This window comes from Apostichopus japonicus, chromosome 8 (assembly GCF_037975245.1).
Source record: "Apostichopus japonicus isolate 1M-3 chromosome 8, ASM3797524v1, whole genome shotgun sequence".
Taxonomy (NCBI): Eukaryota; Metazoa; Echinodermata; class Holothuroidea; order Aspidochirotida; family Stichopodidae; genus Apostichopus; species Apostichopus japonicus.
This window is the reverse complement of record NC_092568.1, coordinates 35,736,366-35,757,335: the sequence shown is the minus strand read 5'-3', so window position 1 is coordinate 35,757,335 and position 20,970 is coordinate 35,736,366. Positions and strand designations below refer to the sequence as shown.

Sequence of the window (20,970 nt, the reverse complement as noted above, 5' to 3'; positions counted from 1 at the left end):
TATTATTTATTATTATTATTATTATTTTTTCTCATCATTTTATTTCTTTTTTTCTTCTTCGGATGTGTGTGTGTGTGTGTGGGTGTTTTCATCATTTTTTTCTCTCATCATTTTATTTCTTTTCTTCTTTTTTTTTTCGTATGCATTATCAAGTAAATAAATACTTTAATAAAATCAAAAAATCAAAAATAATAATAAAAAAATCAAAAATCAAAAAAATCAAATATAGACATAAAAAAAATAGAGAGATTTAGTAAGAATAAATAATATACCTAGATAAGGAACTATCGAGAACAAAAATTAAAAAAAAAAAAAACATAACTTAAATTGATGAAAAGAAAGAAAAAAATACTGAGAATACTGGAAGACAGTTTTTGGTTTGCATTTTCGTCTTTAGTTTTAAGATAAATAGTCGATAAATATCTATAAGAATACTGGAAGACAATTTTTGTCTTGCCTTTTGGTCTTTAGTTTTAGGATTAAGAGTCAATAAGTATCGATAAGAATACTATAAGACAGTATTTTTTAATTTATTATTTTTTTTATGTGGTGAGAGGATACGTTCAAAGAATCATTAACTTCTAACTTTGACATGCCGATGTCTTAACTTTTCACCACACGGAGATAAATTGTTTTTTTTTCTCCTTGGTAGTCTCGGATGAAAAGTCTGTCAATAAACATAAAGAGATATTTGATTTAAGAAAAGAGTATTTAAGTAAGTTAAAAGATAAAAATACATTTATAATAAATACATTTATAATAAATAAAATAAAAAGATATAGATATAACATTTTTTCCCTCCGTTTAGTATAACTATACATTAATATACAAATAACGTATCCATTCAAATATAGCACAAATTAAATAACAATGAAGTTAAGCATTACCATGCAGTATAATAACGACCAACGTGTCGCAACAGCATCCGATGTATATAGTATGGTGATGTTAAGTTCTGCTCTGACTCCGTTGCTGCGTAAAAAGAATTCCAGCGCTGGTAGACATAGAATTATTTCCGCCTCTATGGAGAAGGCTACTCTAAAATGGCACTTGAACGCTTGAATTGGATCAAAGCAAGATTCAAGCTAGGCCACAAAATTGGGTTGATGGTCTCCCCTTTGTTCACGAGTGTCTTAAGTTCCGGGCAGAGATAAGCCGTCCATTATTTCCAAGGCGGACTATTCAGTGTTGGTACCCGTATTAAACGAATAAAAACAAGGTTCAAGATATAAAATACATTTTGAGGATTACCGGTACTTTTTGTTGAAGGATCATTAGAATCGATAAGGAGCATAAACAATTAAACACTAATATCATTGGACAAGTAGAGTGCCATTAGTGAATTAGAGGCTGAACATATGCACTAGTCTATGAGGAAATCGGGAAGGTTAAGAAGTAATGTTGTTTACGACTTAAAAGGAGAGGAGAAAAAGCAAAGTTAACTTAGCGTCTGTAGAGTTGCGTTTTGTAAAACCTGAAAGGTTCAACCTTTCCCTGTATCTGTTATAGCCACAAAATAAAACTTACTGTTTATTATGGAGCTAGATCACGATTGACAAAATAAGAGGCACTATAGAAAATAAAGCAGCAAGAAAAAAAAGGAAAAATCGGGACAATATTGTTTAGCAGGAAATATCTATAGAAATGTCGTGAAAATTTAATAAATGCCTATTTATATATATATTTGGTAAATAAAAGAAGGTAACCTATAAATGGATCCTCTAACGATATAAACATAACATGCGTAACTTCTATAATACAATAAGCCCAGACAATATCGGCAAAGAGATAAATAAATAATTTCTAATGTTTTGCGTGAAATATTTACAGAACACCGTACAATGATATGATTATGAATCCTGCATAGATTAAACGCTATACGTCTTGTGATAGAACGATTTACAGCTAGTAAACTGTTAATCTACACAGTGGCTGATAGGTTAATGATTTGACACAGGGTTGTTATAGAAAAAGTGCATATACAATAACACAGCGAAATAAGTAAGGACAGATGAAAGATGATGCATAAGAATGAACAAGAGCAGACGGTTAGAAAACTATAGACAATATATGCAATGAATCTACAAAGTTGCGATTTGAAAACCTGAATGATTCCAACCTTCCACATGTATTATGTACAGCCGAAAGGTATTGCGTTTAATAGTAAGCGCTTCAATGTGGAGCATATGGTTAATATCAACCAATTTCAAAGCAAATAATCAAAGAAGCAATGAAGAAGAGTACTATAGAAATAAAATGTTGTGGTATTCTAAACCGCATCGAGACAACGCCGTAAGTTCATGCGAAAACTTGCTTGATTTTCATATATTTTGCCTTGTGAGTGGTCACAGCAACATCAAGTTCCTCTACCATTCCCTTACTTCTACCATATGTTCTACTACCACATATAAATCTTGTTTAATCCTCTCACATAGGGGAAAATGTCAAAAATAAGTCAAATGTTAGCTTTCCGTTCTCTGTTTCCATTTAATTTTCCTATTACGTTGTGCGGGACTTCGCCGTTTTTTCGAATTGAAGATGACTGATAAAGCAATGAGCAGATTTTAAAATGTAAAGTTAAAGTAAAATGTAGTGATGTAGCTGTATGATGGCATGAAAGAGGATGGTAGCCTATGGATAGTTGAAATTTAAATTTAAGCCTTAGTAAGTTAGTTGGAAGTAAAAGGTAGGCCGAATTTGCAGCCGAAAATATAAATATATATATATATATATTTGATATATATTTGATATATATGAAATGGTATATAATGGTATATATTTTTTTTCATGGACAATGTAAGAGACCGAGAACTGTAATCTTTTGATATCTTTAATATTGATGTTATTATTGTATTGCTGTCGGGTATTCGAGCCGAAAAGTTTAAAATGAACTACGAGTTGTTGCTAATCAGCATTTATCAATATAATAAAGGGTTACTGCGCATATGTTGAAGAAAGGTTGCGTTGTTTTGGATCTGACTTTTGGGTGCTCAGAACAATGCTTTTCTTTCAAGACGGACCATTTGGTGTGGGTACCCTGATTAAAAGACAATGTTCAAGTTAAGAATGACTTAGGGACTATATCGGTTTTCTTTGTCCTTCGGTACCTCTTCAAAAAAGGTGACACGAGTTCTTATCAAAATTATCGCCCTATATCACTGTTATCTTGTTTTTCAAAACTGATTGAACGGTTAACGTTAAATCGTATTTACAATTTTATGAGCAAGTACAACATTCTTTGTAACCAACAGTATGGTTTCCGCCCTGGTCATTCTACTGGACTGGCTCTGGCAGATGCTATTGACATCTCGATAATGAACACTTGCATCGGCGTCTTCCTCGACCTGTCCAAAGCATTCGACACAATTAACCACTCCATTTTATCATCCAAACTATCTTTCTACGGAATCAGAGAAACAACCCTAAATTGGCTGGACAGTTATGTCACAAATAGGTTACAATACATTACATACAATAATTCAAATTCTGGACTTGGTGAAATCGCCTGTGGTGTGCCTCGGGCTCTGTATTAGGTCCTTTGTTGTTTATTATATACGTTAATGATATCTGCCATGTCTCCAACATCGCTCATACAGTCTTATTTGCCGATGACACCAATCTTTTCTTTCACTCGAAGAACGTAAATTCACTCCAAAGTACTGTCTCTTGTGAACTGGATAAGTTCTGTGATTGGTTCGCAGCAAACAGATTAAGTATTAATATTGATAAGACTAAGTATATTTTTTTTAGTAGTAAAAGAGCATTTCGTTGGGATAACGATATTACGATGGACGGTAAAATAATTAAATGTGTAACTGAAACTAAGTTTCTTGGTATTAATATTGATAGCAAACTTTCTTGGAATAACCATATTTCGTCAGTATGTAACACTGTAGCAAAAAAATACTGGTATATTATCTAAACTGAAATATTTCCTCCCACAGCATGTCCTTAGAATGCTTTATCAAACATTAGTTCTGCCACACCTATCCTATTGTACAACTATTTGGTCTGGTACGTACAATGTTACCATTGACCGCCTAAATATTCTCCAAAAGAGGGCTATACGTCACATTGCTAATGCCCACCACTTGAACATACTAGTGGAATATTCAAGTCCCTGAATTTATTAAAACTTGGTGATATTACAGGGGCGGATCCAGGGGGGAGCCCGGGGGGCCCGGGCCCCCCCTTTTTGAAAATCCGGATTTTTTTTTTTTTTTTTTTTTTTTTTTTTTTTTTTTTTACCGCGTTCGAGGGAAAGGGCCCCATGCGTGATCAGTGGCGTAGCTACGGGGGGCCTGGGGGGCCTAGGCCCCCATGAAATAGGCTGGCCCCCCACTGGGAATGGGGTAAAAAAAATGTTGTAAAAAAATAAAAATAAGTGCGATTCACTTATATTTTTTGTTCAATAATTTGGGAAATAGAGTTACACAATTATCTCGTCTGCATCTGGCAGAATAAGAATAATACAATATCTGTAGTAATCATGAGAATGGTCACACAGCATGGCATGGCAATGGTCGATGCGACAATTGCGACCATACACCACGAACCTTGTTGTGCTGCGCGATATCGATATCTGCTGAAAATATGTTCAGTGCTTCCACCTAGCGCAACAATATATCAAAAGATTGGCTCCGTTTGTACTGAGCCGAGGTATCAGGTTTTCATATATTGCCTCGAGTCAAATGAATATATGCAGGCGCGGATCCAGGGGGGTCCAGGGGGTCCGGACCCCCTGCTCTTGGCCAAAAATAAAAAAGAGAGAGAAAAAAATAGAGAAAAAATAATTAAATTAAACGCCAATTTTAAACATGTAGGACGTCAGAAAAGCGGTTATCCTCACAAGTCATCCAGGTGTGTCTTTTCCGTCCAATGAACTATAGTGTGCACGCGTGCTACACGTGCCAAAAATGCCTAACGATCTCAATTTTCAGACCGAAAAGTTTCAAAATTGAGGTGGTGTTCGAATTTTTTTGGGCGGTGAGGTTACAGAGCGGTAGGCTGCTAGGATGCGCTAACGAATTTTTCATGAGCAAACCCCTCACCCTTCCAGAATCCTTGATCCGGCCTTGCATCAAACAGTGGTGACGGAACGGGAGGGGATTGGGGGCTAAAGGCATTATAATTTTTGTATCATCTCAACTCATCTGATATGTAATACCATATTTCATAGATTGTTTTTTCTCATCAATTGAGAAATTGCAGACATGAGATCCATATTTTCAGGCTAGGTACATGCTGCTTAGAATACTCGGGAAGTGCCGTTTCCGGCCATCTGGGGGGGTTTGTAAAGCCAAAAATTTTCTTGTACGCTCCGCGCCAACCGATGCATGGCGCTCCGCTTAGATAGTCTTACGTTCAGGCGCGGCTGGACCAGTCAGACCACCCTCCCCTGTCACAAATCCTGCATCCGCCCCTGATATGTCATTGAATATTCCACAAAACAACTTTTTATGCCCACGAGATATAAAATATTGGGAATTCTGAAATTCCTACAAACATGCGGCTGTGCCTGTTCGATACTCACTACTGTATCGCCTTAAAAAATGATGAGTGGAAATAGTTTCTCCAGGACCGTATCGTATCGTGGGTATCGAGTGCGTCTGATATACGAACGTACGTAGTACGTACGTACGTACGTCTATGATGATATGCACTGTACTGTACTGATAAAAACATAGGTGAATTTCACTCCATGGGAGTGATCACTGAGCACATTCCGGTATAAGAGTGAATTTCCACTCCATTGGAGTAAATCTTAACTCCAAGTAGAGTTATATTCACTCATATTAGGAGTGAGGGTTAACTCCAATAAATTTCACTCTTAATTTGAAGTGCGCCGAGTGATCACTCCAATGGAATGAAATCCACTCATTTGTTTTTAGAGTGTTGCTAGATATATGAAGAAGAAATTTACATACCAATACATGTTATCGGTCATCGATTGGCACAAAAACCCAGATTCTGATGACAGCTGCCTCAAGAAACCCAATAAATGGCCAAATTAGCACCGAGCCACCAATGTGGACCATTACCGAAACATCGATACGTGTTAGTCTTCCATCCCCTTCCTCTAATGCTATTTAAGTCCACATGTGGGCATATCCTGCAAACCTACCGGTAGCCCACAGGGGTTTGAGTTGGGAGAAAGGCCTTGACAGCTTGAAACGACAAATGATGCCAACTTCCCTCAAGTTAAAAGTCTGGCTGAGTTGGCAAGGCCAGTCAGCATGAAAGAGAAAATCTTTTTTTTGCATTTCTGCCACCAAAGTTGCACATCTTTTTGGTTGCTATTTTGCCTCACAGGTGCCATCTCCTGCGATCTGGGGGGTGCTGAAATCTCAAATTTTCTCTGTACGCTCCGCGCCAACCAAGGTGGCGCTCCGCTTAGATAGTAACCTCCGGCCCCCCACCCCACAAGAAAGAACAGCCCCCATTGCCCCCCCCCCACTCAAAAAATCCTAGCTACGCCACTGTGCGTGTAGTTTTTGGAAAAATACATTTGCAAAAAGAGTACACCATCATTCTGATAAAGTGAAGGTGAGAGGGGCACTCTGACTGCATCAATAGTCTCCATCTGGAAGGGGCATCCAAGATGAAATGGCCTGGAGTAGCCTGGTAAAAAGTAGTTTGCATCACCACCTACTCCCCAAAGACGTAAATCCCAGCTCATTGCTCGAAATTGCAAATATATGCCCGGCAAACCATGAATACATGATTTATTGGAAATAAATTTTACTCCAAACTTTTACGAAAAGTAGCACAAGATTGCACCGAGGACCTCCATATTTTGTGAAATTTTCCAAAGGGGAGTGGGGCACCCACTCCCCTTAGACCCCTCCCCCAGGACGACGATTAGGCATTTCCCATCTGGGCCCCCCCCCCCTTCGGCGAAATCCTGGATCCGCCACTGTATTATAACAGTCAAGGTTGCTACCTTTGCTTACAAAGCATGGAATGGATTACTGCCAGTCAATTTTAATTTCGGTCTTCGTAATAGAGCAATACAAATTTGGAATGATCTATCAAAAATGTGAAGTCTATAACTTCAAAACCCACATTCACCAGACATTTGAAAAAGGAATTTATTAACTCGTACTAGTATTCTATAATCTATTCACTTATCCATCTCAGCATCATTAGGATATTATTACTGTATATTTAATCCTTACGTATATTCTGTATTATATATATTTGTACAGTTTTCTTTTCGTTTCTCCCAGGGAGTCTCCTACCTTGTTAAGTCTTTATAAGACTTTACAGGAGACTTCCTTTCCCATTTTACACAATTGGCGATATAACAAATAAATAAATGAATACCCAACGGTACTATGGAACGCCAAAACCGACAGAAATGCAGAAACAAATTATGTAAATATAAGTCATTATGTCAACACAAAGTTATCGCCACATAATGACCAAGAACAATTTAAGTCCTTATGTGGCACTAATAGCACCTCCACATAATGACAAAGAACATTTTACTTATCATACGATCCTATCACTGTCACACAATGACCGCCAATACCGACAATATTCACAAGTCGTTATGTGGGGATCTGGCATGTCGCCACATAAGGACTAAGCAGTTCGTTAGTCCTTATGTGACGATTCGAGTATCCACATAATGACCAACGAACCGCGTTAGTCCTTATGTGGCGATATGAGAGTATCCACATAATGACCAATGAACTGCTTTAGTCCTTATGTGGCAATATGAGAGTATCCACATAGTGACCAACGAACTGCTTTGGTTCTTATGTGGCGATAAGATAGTTTCCACATAATGACCAACGAACTGCGTTAGTCCCTATGTGGCGATTTAAAAGTATCCACATAAGGACCAACGAACTGCGTTAGTCCTTATGTGGCGATACGCGAGTATCCACATAAGGACTAACGAATATTGTCGGTTTTGGCGCGTAGAAATAAATAAGTTGATCATTTCTCATGCGGTGGGGCTACTCAAGAAAACGTGTCGGTTTGGGCACGTAGCTATACAAACGTTGTCTACGCTCTAATGTAGGGAATGCAATACAGTAATTAGTGTACAGCTATTAGCGAACAGCTACTAGTGTATAGCTACGGGCTAGGTTATACGAACGAAATGAAAGCAGAAATGATGGAAATCTCTGTAAACTCGATGCAGAACATACGAAATCTTTCAACCTAAGAAAAATATGTGGTCAAGTTACAGGCACGTATCTGCCTAACGTTAGGTATCTAATATATAGCCTTAGTAAGTATAACCATAGTTGGATTTTCCAACTCACTACGATTTTAATTATATATATCAACTCTGAGTTACAACTACTAGTGTTCCACTAGTCTCAACATATACATACAATATATATATATATATATATATATATATATATACAATATATATATATATATATATATATATATATATATATATATATAACCACTAGGCTATGGACGCTGATTGTATGTCCAGAGGTTCGAAACCGGTACGGAAGGTCGTAATTTCACTGTAGGCGTTTGTCACTTGCGTCGAACAATACAATTTCTGTTTTGGTGACATATTTTTGCCTTACTTTAGAGATCAAGCATGATGCTAACCAACTCGAAATCATTCCTAAAGCCGGATCTCGAAAGAACAGAGCAGACTTTATGTTAATGAAATGGAGGTAAACGACAAAGCAAATGAAGATATATATATAATTGAAATCGTAATGAGTTGGAAAATCAAGAACAGTGAAGAAAATTCCAGCCTCCACCGGGATTCGAGCCCGGGCCTTCCGCTTTATATATATATATAGACCTAATTTATAGTCTCAAAATGCACAATTCGACGTCTAAATGTTCCGGAAGAGGAACAGACTACCAAACAATAACGTTGGAAGTTGGTTTCAGTGCCCTTATCAGTGTAGCATCCTACTTTGTATAACATCTTTGATTCGCCTCCGGTTGGCGAAGAAGTGACGTAACCAGTGGAGGGAAACGTCCAAACTATGGTACGTTTTGCGTATTTTGAAACTGCATGTCTTTGTAATTCTAACTTCGCCGAGTTACGAACTTTTTCATTAGTTATATTTTTTTCTATGTGGTGGACTTCTTTGGTCTGTTTCATCTAAAAACTATTGAATTGAATGATGCAATCATACATTTCAGATTTACTTTAGAACTTGGTCAACAATTGTAAGTTAGTAATGTACTCTAGGGCAAAGTATTTGCATTACTTTCAATTCAAATTCTACTATATATAGGCCTATAAACATATAAATGGGTGGTTCTTTCTTTCTTTCTTTTTTTTTTCTTTGGGTAGGAGGGGGAACTGAGAGTCCCGGGCACCAAGAACCCCAACATTGCTGTATTTCGGTGGTAATATTGCGCTGTTTGACGATTTTGGCAAGATCGTTGTTAAAATCGGTAATTGTTGCTATCATCGCACCGTTCTACATAGATATGGTAATAAGATCGTCAAAAGGGACTTTCGCATATTGTCTTTTTGTCTCACATTTCCCCAATTCGTTGATGCGATGTCCTTTCGACTTTCCGTAGTTCCCGAATAACCAGGGTCTTGTTTTGCTAAACAACAAGCTCCCTGTTCGGATTCAACTGTGTACAGACCATAGAAATTGATTAGGATAGAATGACGTCATGCGACATATACTGAAGCCACTCATCAAGTGGTGGCGCTTTCTGTGTACGGCAAGAAAGTACCGGCGCGTAATACAATCACTACGTGTTTGACTAAACTAAAGTGATAAAGTTGACTTAAATTACTCAAAATGGTAAGATAAGATAAGATAAGATAAACTTTATTGCATCCGATAGGGAAATTACATGCTTGCAGATAAAACAGTAAGATATAAAAACGATACTATACAACAATAAGAGAACAAACAGTAGGACAATAAAAGCATACGAAATGCTAATAACAAGGAACGGGAACAGATGGGCCGAAGCTCACAGAATGGCAAGGAATAAAAAGTATAAACAAATCACAAACGGTAAATATGATAAGAACCCAATGAAAGAAGGAAAGACAAAGGCAAGAGATTAGCGATTAAAAGATGCATTAAAAATTCTAACAGCTTGTCCCATGAAAGATGAGGGGTAACGATTAGTATGAGCCTTCGGAGGTCTCATCCTCCCACTACGAGGGATAATACAATTATTTAAAGGAGCGTGGAGAGGGTGATCGATATCCTTGAGAACTGAATGAAGCTTATCATCAACCCGACTATCAAAGACCTCGTCAACCATTGGCAAGCGTTTCCCAACAGCCCTACCTGCCCGTATAACAGTATCATCTAACACTTTCTTGGATGTCTTATTTATGTTACCAACCCAGGAAGTTATGCAGTATGACCAAACACTACTAATAATAGAGTTGTAAAAAATGGATAAAATGTTCTGGTTCACGTCAAAAGAGACTAATTTCCTCAAGCAATACATTCGTGGTTTCAAACGTTTGGCAACATACTCAACATGTGCATCCCACTTTAGCTGATCATCCATAACTACACCCAAATATTTGTACTCAGTTACCCTATCCACTGTCTTACTGTCAATGACCACAGGTTCGGGCACTATCTTGTTCGCTCTCCGGAAGTCTATAATGAGTTCCTTCGTCTTGCTGACGTTAAGATGGAGATAATTCCTGTCGCATTCAGCAACAAAATTGGCAATTTGTTCACGGTAGATCCGGTCATCGTCATTTTTAATCCGGCCAACGAGAGCAGTGTCATCCGCGAACTTGATGAGCGGACAGCTGAGGTCAGTGGAGCGTATTCCGGAGGTATACAGAGTGAATAGGAATGGTGCTAACACAGTGCCCTGTGGTGCTCCAGTGCTACATTCCATAATGTCAGATACAACATCACGACCGATACGTACAAATTGTGAGCGGTTAGTGAGATAGTCCAATACCCATCGAACCAAAGCATGTGGCACATCATCAGATCCAAGTAAAACGTTAGCTAAAATATGAGGTTGCATCGTATTAAAAGCAGATGAAAAATCAAAGAACATGATGCGAGCGGAGACTTTACCAGATTTAGAGTCTTCGAGATGGGAGTATAATGTGTCCAATGTGAACAGGAGTGCATCGTCAGTGTTGCGTCCCTTCCTATATGCGAACTGGTGATCATCCATTAGGTTTACAGTTAGCCTTTTGATATACTGCAATATAAATCTTTCACATGATTTCATGGCTACGGAAGTGAGCGCCACCGGACGAAGATCATTCATGCTGGTGATAGTTGACTTTTTGGGCACCGGAATAATACAGGATTGTTTCCATAGGCGAGGGATGCACTGGGTCCTAAAGCACAAGTTGAAAATGTGGGTGAAGATATATGACAATTGATGGTTACATAGTTTCAAAACTCGCGGTGAGAGTTTGTCCGGTCCAGCTGATTTTGATGCGTTCAGCCGCGAGAAATCTCTAAGTACATCATCCTCTGTTATGGTTAGGAAAGGCGCGGACTCCCCGGAAGTTACTCTGAGAATACGTTCGATTTCATCCGTGAAATCGTGGCAATCGAACCGGTTATAAAATGAGTTCAGTTGATTGGCGTAGGTTTGGGAGTATTCTGGTAATGAGCAATGCTTCGAGCTACCGTTAGTATAACCGCTCATCAAACGCATGCCGGTCCACACATCCCTAATGTTGTTTGTTGTGAAATTATTTTCGATTTTCCGTCTATAAGCATCTTTCTCTTGTTTGATTACAGAGTTAATCTCCTTCTGAATTAGCTTCAAGTCATTTTTAGAACCCGTTCTGAATATCAGTTTCTTCTTATTGATCAACTGTTTCACCCTTTTAGTAATCCATGGCTTGTTATTGGGGTAACATTTGACTTTCTTCGTGGGAATGATGGCGTCCTCACAAAATTTGATATAGGAGCTGACGGTGTCCGTTAATTCGTGAATATCATCGGCAGTGTCAACAAACATTTCCCAGTCCGTGCGATCAAAACAGTCTTGGAGTTGATCCAGGGCATCATCCGACCATTGTTTGATTGTAATTACCCGCGGCTTTTCACGCTGGACGACAGGCCTGTACTTTGGTAACAGGAGAACGAGGTCATGGTCGGCTTCACCAAGCTTAGTCAACTGGGATGATACATAAGCGTCTTTGACGTTGGTGTAACAAAGGTCCAGAGTCGATTCCCCCCGTGTTGGACAATTGACGTGTTGATAAAACCGTAATCCCGGGTGTTTCATTGATCCATGGTTGAAATCTCCATTTACCACAACAAGGGCATCAGGGGCTTTAGCTTCCAAATCTTGAATGGCCTTAATCAACTCAGCACTACCCGCCTTGGCAACGGACTTGTCCGGTATGTAAACAGTACAGACTAAAACGTGTGAGAACTCCCGCGGTAGATAAAATGGCCGTACAGAAACAGTTAACATTTCCAGGTGGGGGGTGCAAACATAGTCCTTTCTGTACACATTATTTGGGTGACACCACTTCTGGTTGACGTAAACACACACACCTCCCCCACTGCATTTACCAGCCGCTTCCAAATCCCTGTCACCACGTACCAGTTGGAATCCGTCGATGTTAACATGATCGTCACTATGGTTACCTGTCAACCATGTCTCTGTTAACGACACAATACAAGTATTCCTGAAGTCCGACAAATATCTCACACTCGCACAAAGTTCATCCATCTTGTTGCTGAGAGATTGAACATTTCCCATTATGATTGAGGGTAAATACGGCCGGTTCTTACACTGACTATTCCTTCGTTTGACACCCCCTGCTTTCCCACGCTTTCGTCGCCTCATCTCTTTTGGTAATCGCATATCTGGTAGTCCTGTACCGACTGCACATCTAGTACCGATTGCGCGAAGTTCCGATGGAGTGTAATAGAAGACTGTCCGGTGGCCATTATGAAAAACCTCGCCATTTCCGTGGGAAACGATACAAACAGTCACAAACACAACCAACAAAACGATAAACATCCACTTAGAGCACATATTGACAGCATTCGGTGGATAAAACAGCGACAATAGAACGATGAAACATGGAATTCGAGAGGAAACTGCAAGCTGTGTCGCCACGCGAGCAGCGCCACACATCAGGTCGATATCTATATCAGGTGATATCGCGTGCGGCATTTGGTTGCAAAATCGTCGAAAATGTCGCAATGGAGTTTAGTTTCACTTAGTAATTCTTAGGAAGCGATAGAAGAAGCAATTACATATAGGAATCTTAAATAATTTACTAGTGTCGTCTGCTAATTTGTTGTATTGTTATTTACGGGACCCGGAATATGGTAAGTCTAGACCCCTATACCGGCTGTCCCTTAGGATGCGATATGACAAAAACCTAATAACAGAAATGATCTCAACCTCATTTTATTTTAAAACTGTATCCCTAACGATAGATCCACAAGCCAGAATAACATAGGATGACTGTTATGTCCTGGGCTTAGCCTATCACTAACACTTCAATAATAGGGACAAAGGCTAGCCTAACTTAGGCTAGGCCTATGTACGTAGCCTTGCCCTGGTGTAACTTAGGTTAGCCTAGGTCATAACCTTAGCCTAGAATATTTCAGTCTATTGTACCAATATTCAAATGCATTCTGCATTTGCAACGTATTCCCATCACTGTAAATTGTGGCAAAATGGCATAAGTAGTATAGTCTATAGCCATATATCTGAGTTTTGAGGTAGGCCAATTGCCTGCTCATCCTAGCCAGGTACTGCATGTTGTTATTGACAGTACATTTTATGGGCTATTTTACCCAAATTTACTCAACTATGACTTTAAGGCCTAATGATATTCACTTACCGTGCATGGATAAAGCTTTGTTGGTAAAACGTTAACACGACATCTCAGTCCTTTGATGACTGTGACTAAATGTAGACATCCATCAAACTATTTGTACTCTCACTTGATAAGGTGGGATATGTTATCCTGCGTAAACTACTATCGACTTTGCAACATTAACATGAAACTGAAAACTGCATGTACAAACTAATATGGAAGAATTACACAAAAGTAGGTATGTGTTGGAACGGGAGGTGGGTTGTTTTTCCACAGCATTTCCAGGGACAACTATGACATTATCCAAGTGGAGCACTTAAATTATACAAGAAAGAAAAATTGTTTGCAACGAGCCTCTCAGATAGCAGAAATAACATTTTCCAGACATTTAAAGTTGCATAAAACAAGAGCCGGGTGTATAATGTTCCAAGGATATTGAAAAATAAGTCAGCACACAAGACTACACTGTTTTCAAATCTATTAGACTTCTTCTCTCTACTGCTACCAGGATGTGAGTGACCACAGAAACAAACAGCTCTCTAAGTAGTCATAACCTCTGATCCTTTCTATGACTAACTGTTATCTTACCAGTGATAGGAGGTAATATACAGGACTGATTGTCTCACTAGGGGTGTTTAATATACATGTGATAACAGGAGATAGACATACAAGATAGCATTGTTTGAACAGAACAGACTCAAAGGGGAGGGGGGGGGGATTGAAACCCATCCTCTGTATCTGCCCATGTTATCACGGATATTCTTGGAAGAAGGTTCGATTCCTATGTTAATATTCTCACAGATGTTGAACAGAAGAAAATTATTCCCATATCTTAATAATGATAAAATTGGGTACCACCATGTCATTTTTAAAATTTACAGAATCATTATTTGAATCTAAATCTGACAGTGCTAAAGGCCATCCATAATATGCTGTGAATGTGCAAAGGTATTCACTGTTGCTAAGATGCAAGGAAAGAAGAGGATTAAAAGTGCCATCATCAAGTGATTTCAGAGTTGTCCAATTCGGTGATTTGTTGTTCAGGAACTTCAGGTACCATAGCAACATACAATAACATTCTTACATCACAGTGAATTCATTTCTAACAAGACTTGCTTATGGATTACTATTTTACTCCAGATCCCTTCCAGCTCTTTAAATCTTTGATTCTCAAAATAGCTAGTTTGTCCATATCAATCTACACCGTAGCATAATTTAATTGTTCCCGATGCAATTCAGAATTCCTTGACTTGGGTCTGGAGAAGAAAAAAAACAGAAAATCTCAAAATTAGCAAGTAGAACAACTGATTAATCTCATTGTGACACAAACTGTGGGTCATCTCCTTCCGAGAAATAATTTTGTTTCCAGAGTTACTTGCTGAACACCATCTGCACAGATATCACCTGATAATGAAGATTGTGGAGAAATTTTCAACCTACGATTGTTCTATTATAGAAAGCTTTTTACCATTAGGAGATCATTTTCCAACACATAAGACATTGTCCAAGATTTAAGTTGCAATGGGCTTAATGTTGGTTTACCTGAATAATAACTAGGCCTACAGTAGAGCTGGTACTGTAGTCTAGGCTGTGGGATTTAGGAACTAGGCATAGTATAACAATGCCAATGGTATTGCTGCGTTAGAGCCACACCTAACGTTACTGCATTGTAACTTCGAATTGTCGCTCCACTTGCTCGAGTCATTACAGGCGAAAGAAAGGTTTTCAATATTGGTTCTTAAAGTTAGAAGTAAAGTACTCACCACTCTGGTCGTCAGAGCATGTCTCTGTTATGAAAAGTACAAATACTCTTTCGAAAATACGGGTAAAATGAAATTCAATTTCAGAGTAGAATACACATTGTATGTATGGAGACGTACAGATGATCTGGGTGTTTGCCGGACACAGAAAGCGCCCTCACTAATTTTCACAGCTCCACTGCTAAAACACACGGCAATACACTGTGTCAGCGTTTTATCCTTATCAATTTCTATGGTACAGACTCTCTTTATGGATTCCCGTGACGTTTCGCGTTGATCGTACAGTGAAAACAGTGAGTGGATTCACACCATATTGGGGAGCTGTACCGCAGAACTTGGTCATGATACTAACCAAAACGTAACATATCACGGCTTGCAAGGATATTTCAAATGACTCGATAATCGGCACTCACAATGATCTCAGGAGAGCCCTGTCATGAATAAATTGTTCTTTTTTATGATTGTTCTTAAAACGTTAGCCTTCTGCTCAGTTCGTTCATACAGGTTGGACCTTTTACCGCAGTCAGGTAAGTATAGAGAAAGTTATTGGTGTTCATCCGTCGGTGGACAAAATACGGTTCATATAGTTTGTGCAAATTAAATTTGTACACTTTTGTGAAATTGCATGAATAGCCTACAAAACTGTACGGTGTGTGTGTGACTGCCATAGTGTCAGGGCAGAAGATACATAGGGTGTCACTGACAGTGATATGCTCTATGGCATAGCATATTTTTGTGCAAGTGTATCTTGTTGTTTCTTCGTTCGTGGAACGGAGGGGGGGGAGGGGGGGATGGAACGGGGAAGGGACGTGTTTTGGGGTCAAGGCCAGTGATGGTAATGTGCTGAACTCATGTAGGCCTACATGACACGCTTTTCTGAAGGTATTAAACATTGGGCTGGGGTGGGGGGGGGGCGGAGTGTATTAATATATATAATAGCCCCTCCTCACCGCTTGCTACTATAGCCTTACCTAATTCATCCGTTATATATAGAATTATCTGACGTTAATGGATGATTTTGGCATAATTGAAGTCATGATAGTAAAGTGCTTTTAGCCTAATGATTCTAGATAATCTATTCTACTTTTAGCGAATTTCAGTTTTAAATTTAACCACAACAAAGTTAAATATCTGGAATATGCTCCTTCAAGGGTAAATTATTAATAATTACTGCTACTACTCGTGCAGGCTGAAATGTCAATGTTAATTCACTGTTTTATAGTAACTTAACCAAAGCACAGAGCACCTTGGTGGGATTGTCCCTGACAAACTTGTAGAAGAGCCTATTATTTTTATGTGGGATCTGAGGAACGCATAACTAAGTTGCAAAGATGGTTGTTAAAACGTCCTTTGAGATTGCCAATGCAGTAATGAAAATCTGAAGAAATGGACGCAAGCAAAACAATACAATTTGAAGGTGCTTGCGATCGACACACATTGTAGGCCCTTTAGCGTCTTTTTCAAGATACGCCACTATCTGAATATGTCTAATAGCTAAGCCTCATTGCTTCAAATGCCATCGCTTTATCCACTCGGCCATAGCACCGATGTACATGTCAACATATATATGGGCTATATATTTTAATAATAAATTTTTAATTTGATCATTTACAGGTTTTCATCATGTTTTCGTTGGACTTATTCATGTATACCCTGCTGGTTTTATTGACCCTTCTTCTTGGAGTCTTTGCTTATTTTATGTTATTTCTTATGTAACAATGACAATATCATAGTTTACCGAAATATGAAATTGGTCAAATGAGTAGATGACGGCTTCGGAGTGACGAGGATCTGGCCCAGAAGAGTGACAATCCCCTCCCAATCCCCCTCCCACCCCACCCTTTGGGAACTTCTCTTTCCCATGATTTTCTCAACCTCATTGACCTCACGATACCATAACGACATACATAACAAGCTTATTTATTCAACTCTAACTTCAAATCGTGGAATAAACGTCGGCAATTGTAGAACTTTCAACGTTGTTTTTCTCGAAGGTTTTTTCCGTTAGGATCTCAGCAAACCCCGCCTATGTATGAATATTTAAACTCTATGAACGTTATCGCATAACGTGGTAAATAATAAACAATGATAAGCTGATTGCAAGGCATCGCGAAGCGACAGACAGTGCAGGCAGGCTATATAACGTTACTTCAGTCTATACATCTACATCGGTACTCTACAATGGACTGGTGTCCATCTCGCAAAGAAAGTGTGCTGATATTCGTTAAGTCAAAAGAAGAATTTCACAAGAAGAAATTCGCTCACCCTTAGTATGGACACAAAAAATCCCGATGTAAGTTCCTATATCATTTACCAACACTGTCAGAAAATTCCTCATCTTTGCAGATCGCCGTTTTACGATCGCTAGATCGCGGGGTATACACTATATGTTCCTTAAACCGCATCCTCCACGCCCTAGGCATATTTCCCGGCTACAGTTTCGCATTGGCAGAGTCAGACTGACTAAAGTTGAATATTAGCCCGGTTTACAGCTATTTTATATGCATATGGCTGCCACAAAAACACTACTGGCTTTAGTCACGGTTGTAGTTGTTTTATCTGCGAACTTTGTCTATTCATCATAGAGCAGAGTTAACTATCAGGTTATTAGTTAATACGGATTGGCATATTTCGCCACCGAAGTTGTCCATATCGAATTTATATAAAAGCATACGTGAGTACCGCAACCACTGAATACTGTATGTTTTTACGATATTTTGACGAATATAATTTGTTGAAGTAAAAAGGTTTCCCCTTTGTTACATTAACATAGATTTTGTAGTTAGTAGTATATGTAGCCTTCAAGCATATAACTTTGCTCAGTTGCTTACTTGCTTACCCATAGTGATTAATAATTTTGTGAAATGGGGCCAGTGGGTACAAAGGTATCGATAAAAGTTCTAATCTAACGTCTGCTGTTTTCTCTTTTGTGTTTATATAAATGAGTCACTATATCACTTCAAGAATGAAAAAGTTCTTCAAAAACCCGTAGGAGTTTGATCCTGACCGATTTCTCAGAGACAATGACCAGTAAGTTGTAAAACATGTAATATTAAGTGCTTCGCATCAGGCCACCCCTCCCCCACCCCCTCTCCTCCCGCGCTATCCTTCTCGACGAGGTGTGGCTACGATAAAGGTGCTGCAGTATTTCCCATGTAATGTCATCACTTACCCCTCTCCCCCCTCCCTACCGAGTGGCGTGCGCAAAGAGGGGGCGCCGGGGGTATGCTGGCAACCACCTCCGAACTTCGGTCGGGGCAAAACGGTTCAGTCGTGAATAAAAAAATGCAACTTCATGCAAAATACTTATTAGCAAAATCTTCCATCTATGGCTACTTATATAGACCAGATTTATACCCTACATATGCCTCATAATGATCCATTGGACATCTAATTTTCAACAACAAACTAATCTGAGGGGGTGGGGAGGGGGACACCAAATCCCCCTGCAAAATAGACTACTTCAAAGATCCCAGAGGACCAGTCCCCCATTACAAAATCCTTCATTTACCATTTATCCTCTCGTAATGGTCAGGCCCCTTATACTTTAGACAGTTGGGAGAAATTTTGAATTTAATATTTATAAGCAAAACTTTGCGTTTAGAGCTACTTATGAAGACCTAAATGATAGTCTAAATATGCTTTATAGTAGACCATTTGATGGATTCATAGGAATTGATTTCAGTCGGACCCTTGCAATACATGACTCACTCTGGGGCACTTGTGTTAGGATCTACTTAATATAGACCTTAATCCTAATTTGTAATTTAAACATGAGTCATAATGCACCATTTGTCGTTTACAAATTTTAGTGTGTTTCGGGGGTTGGCACAGCTCCCCCTTCCTTCATAGCAGTCAGCTTCAATGACCTCTGGTCCTACAAAATAGTTCAGATTCTACCTAAATCAGTCTGGGGAAGTTTTGAATCCCTCCCACTAAAACCTTTGAAATACTGTGCACGCTATTGTCTACACCTACCCACCTATCCCCCCCCCCCACCCCGTTTCACCCAAAAAAATGCATAACGTTATTGACATTGCATGCTTTCAAATGTATCTGATTGGGTGATTTACCTTTAAACGCAGTGAAACACATTTGAAACCATGATGTACGTGCACCACATTCATGTATCAGATAGTAAGCTTGATATTGTATTTCATGACGCAGTCACATGTACGCGTACTTTTCTTTCTCTCTCGGCGTACGATCCTGTGTTGGACAACAGTTTGCGCTGGTAAGTTCATTATTTCACTGATCATTTCACTGATCTGATTTGCATATTACGTATTTGCATATTAAGTAACCAATATTTATGCTAGAAATTGTGCAAAACGTAGTAAATTTTAGGAGATGATGCAGTTATCTCCTGTATATATCTGCTATTAACCCCTTCACCTAGTTGATCACATTGTGAGTTCGTGCTGTATATGTAACTATACAAATAAACGAAATTCGTGTAAGATATTCCACATATAGATGCATACATATATTTTAATATCAATGCAAGGGAGCCGCACCCTGCTCGACTGAACACGACCACGACCTGAAACTCTTCAGTTTTAACAAGTATAACAGATCATGGTTTCATAAATGTGCATGTGACCGAAACGATCATCGGTCGTTATCAATCGTTCGGCGTTGCGGGGTCATTTGTAAAGACCGCCACTCTGTACGAAGGATCCCGAACAGACTCATCTCGACTGCCATTACATGGAAAATCATTAAGCGTGAAGACTAATAGACATAACACTGATCCCCGCTCACTGACTGACTAATCATTGCACACAGCAACTGTTTGCTGTTTATAACGACCGTTAACGATACTTGATTGGTTACATTTGTTAAGACTGGGTTATTTCTATCGTGAACCACATCACACTGACGATTGTCACTCTGGAAACCCGACTCAAGCCGAAGGAACTTATATGGTGAATGTACTAACTTCATCTATACAAGGAAAATGGCTGCTTAACTGAAGGGAAAATATCGAGTTCACCATACACAATTGAAAGTTACATGTAGGCCTATTTATGATTTTCCAGTTGCAAAACTTGCAAGGGGTATTACATAAACGAGTTATAAACACTGATATTTATGGGTAGGTCTTGTTTAATAAGGGTTAAAGCTGGTTTTGGGATGTGGAAGGAAAGGGGTAAGGCTGGTTATTGCATGTGGTATGGAAGGGGTAAGGCTGGTTATGGCATGTGGTAGCGAAGGGGTAAGGCTGGTTATGAGATGTGGGTAAGACTGCTTATGGGATGTGGTAGGGAAGGGTAAGGCTGGTTATGGGATGTAATAAGGCTGGTTATGGCATGTGGCAGGAAAGGGTTATGGCTGGTTATGGGATGTGGTAGGGTGCAGGGACGAGGGATAAATGATCATAACGATTGTCTATAACAAACTTACTAGCAATTATTATCAAATGTTTATGCAGCTGTCTCGAAAGAG

At 39.0% G+C, this 20,970-nt stretch overlaps 1 long non-coding RNA gene across 1 annotated transcript; it reads right to left on the bottom strand.

Moving 5' to 3' along the window:
- Positions 1–366: 366 nt before the first annotated feature.
- On the bottom strand, positions 367–14,247 carry LOC139970661 (uncharacterized). The gene is made up of 3 exons (XR_011794184.1): positions 13,787–14,247; positions 888–1,178; positions 367–667 (listed from the first exon to the last, which is right to left on the bottom strand). It is a non-coding gene; the product is annotated as an uncharacterized lncRNA (long non-coding RNA).
- Between the last annotated feature and the right edge of the window lie 6,723 nt (positions 14,248–20,970).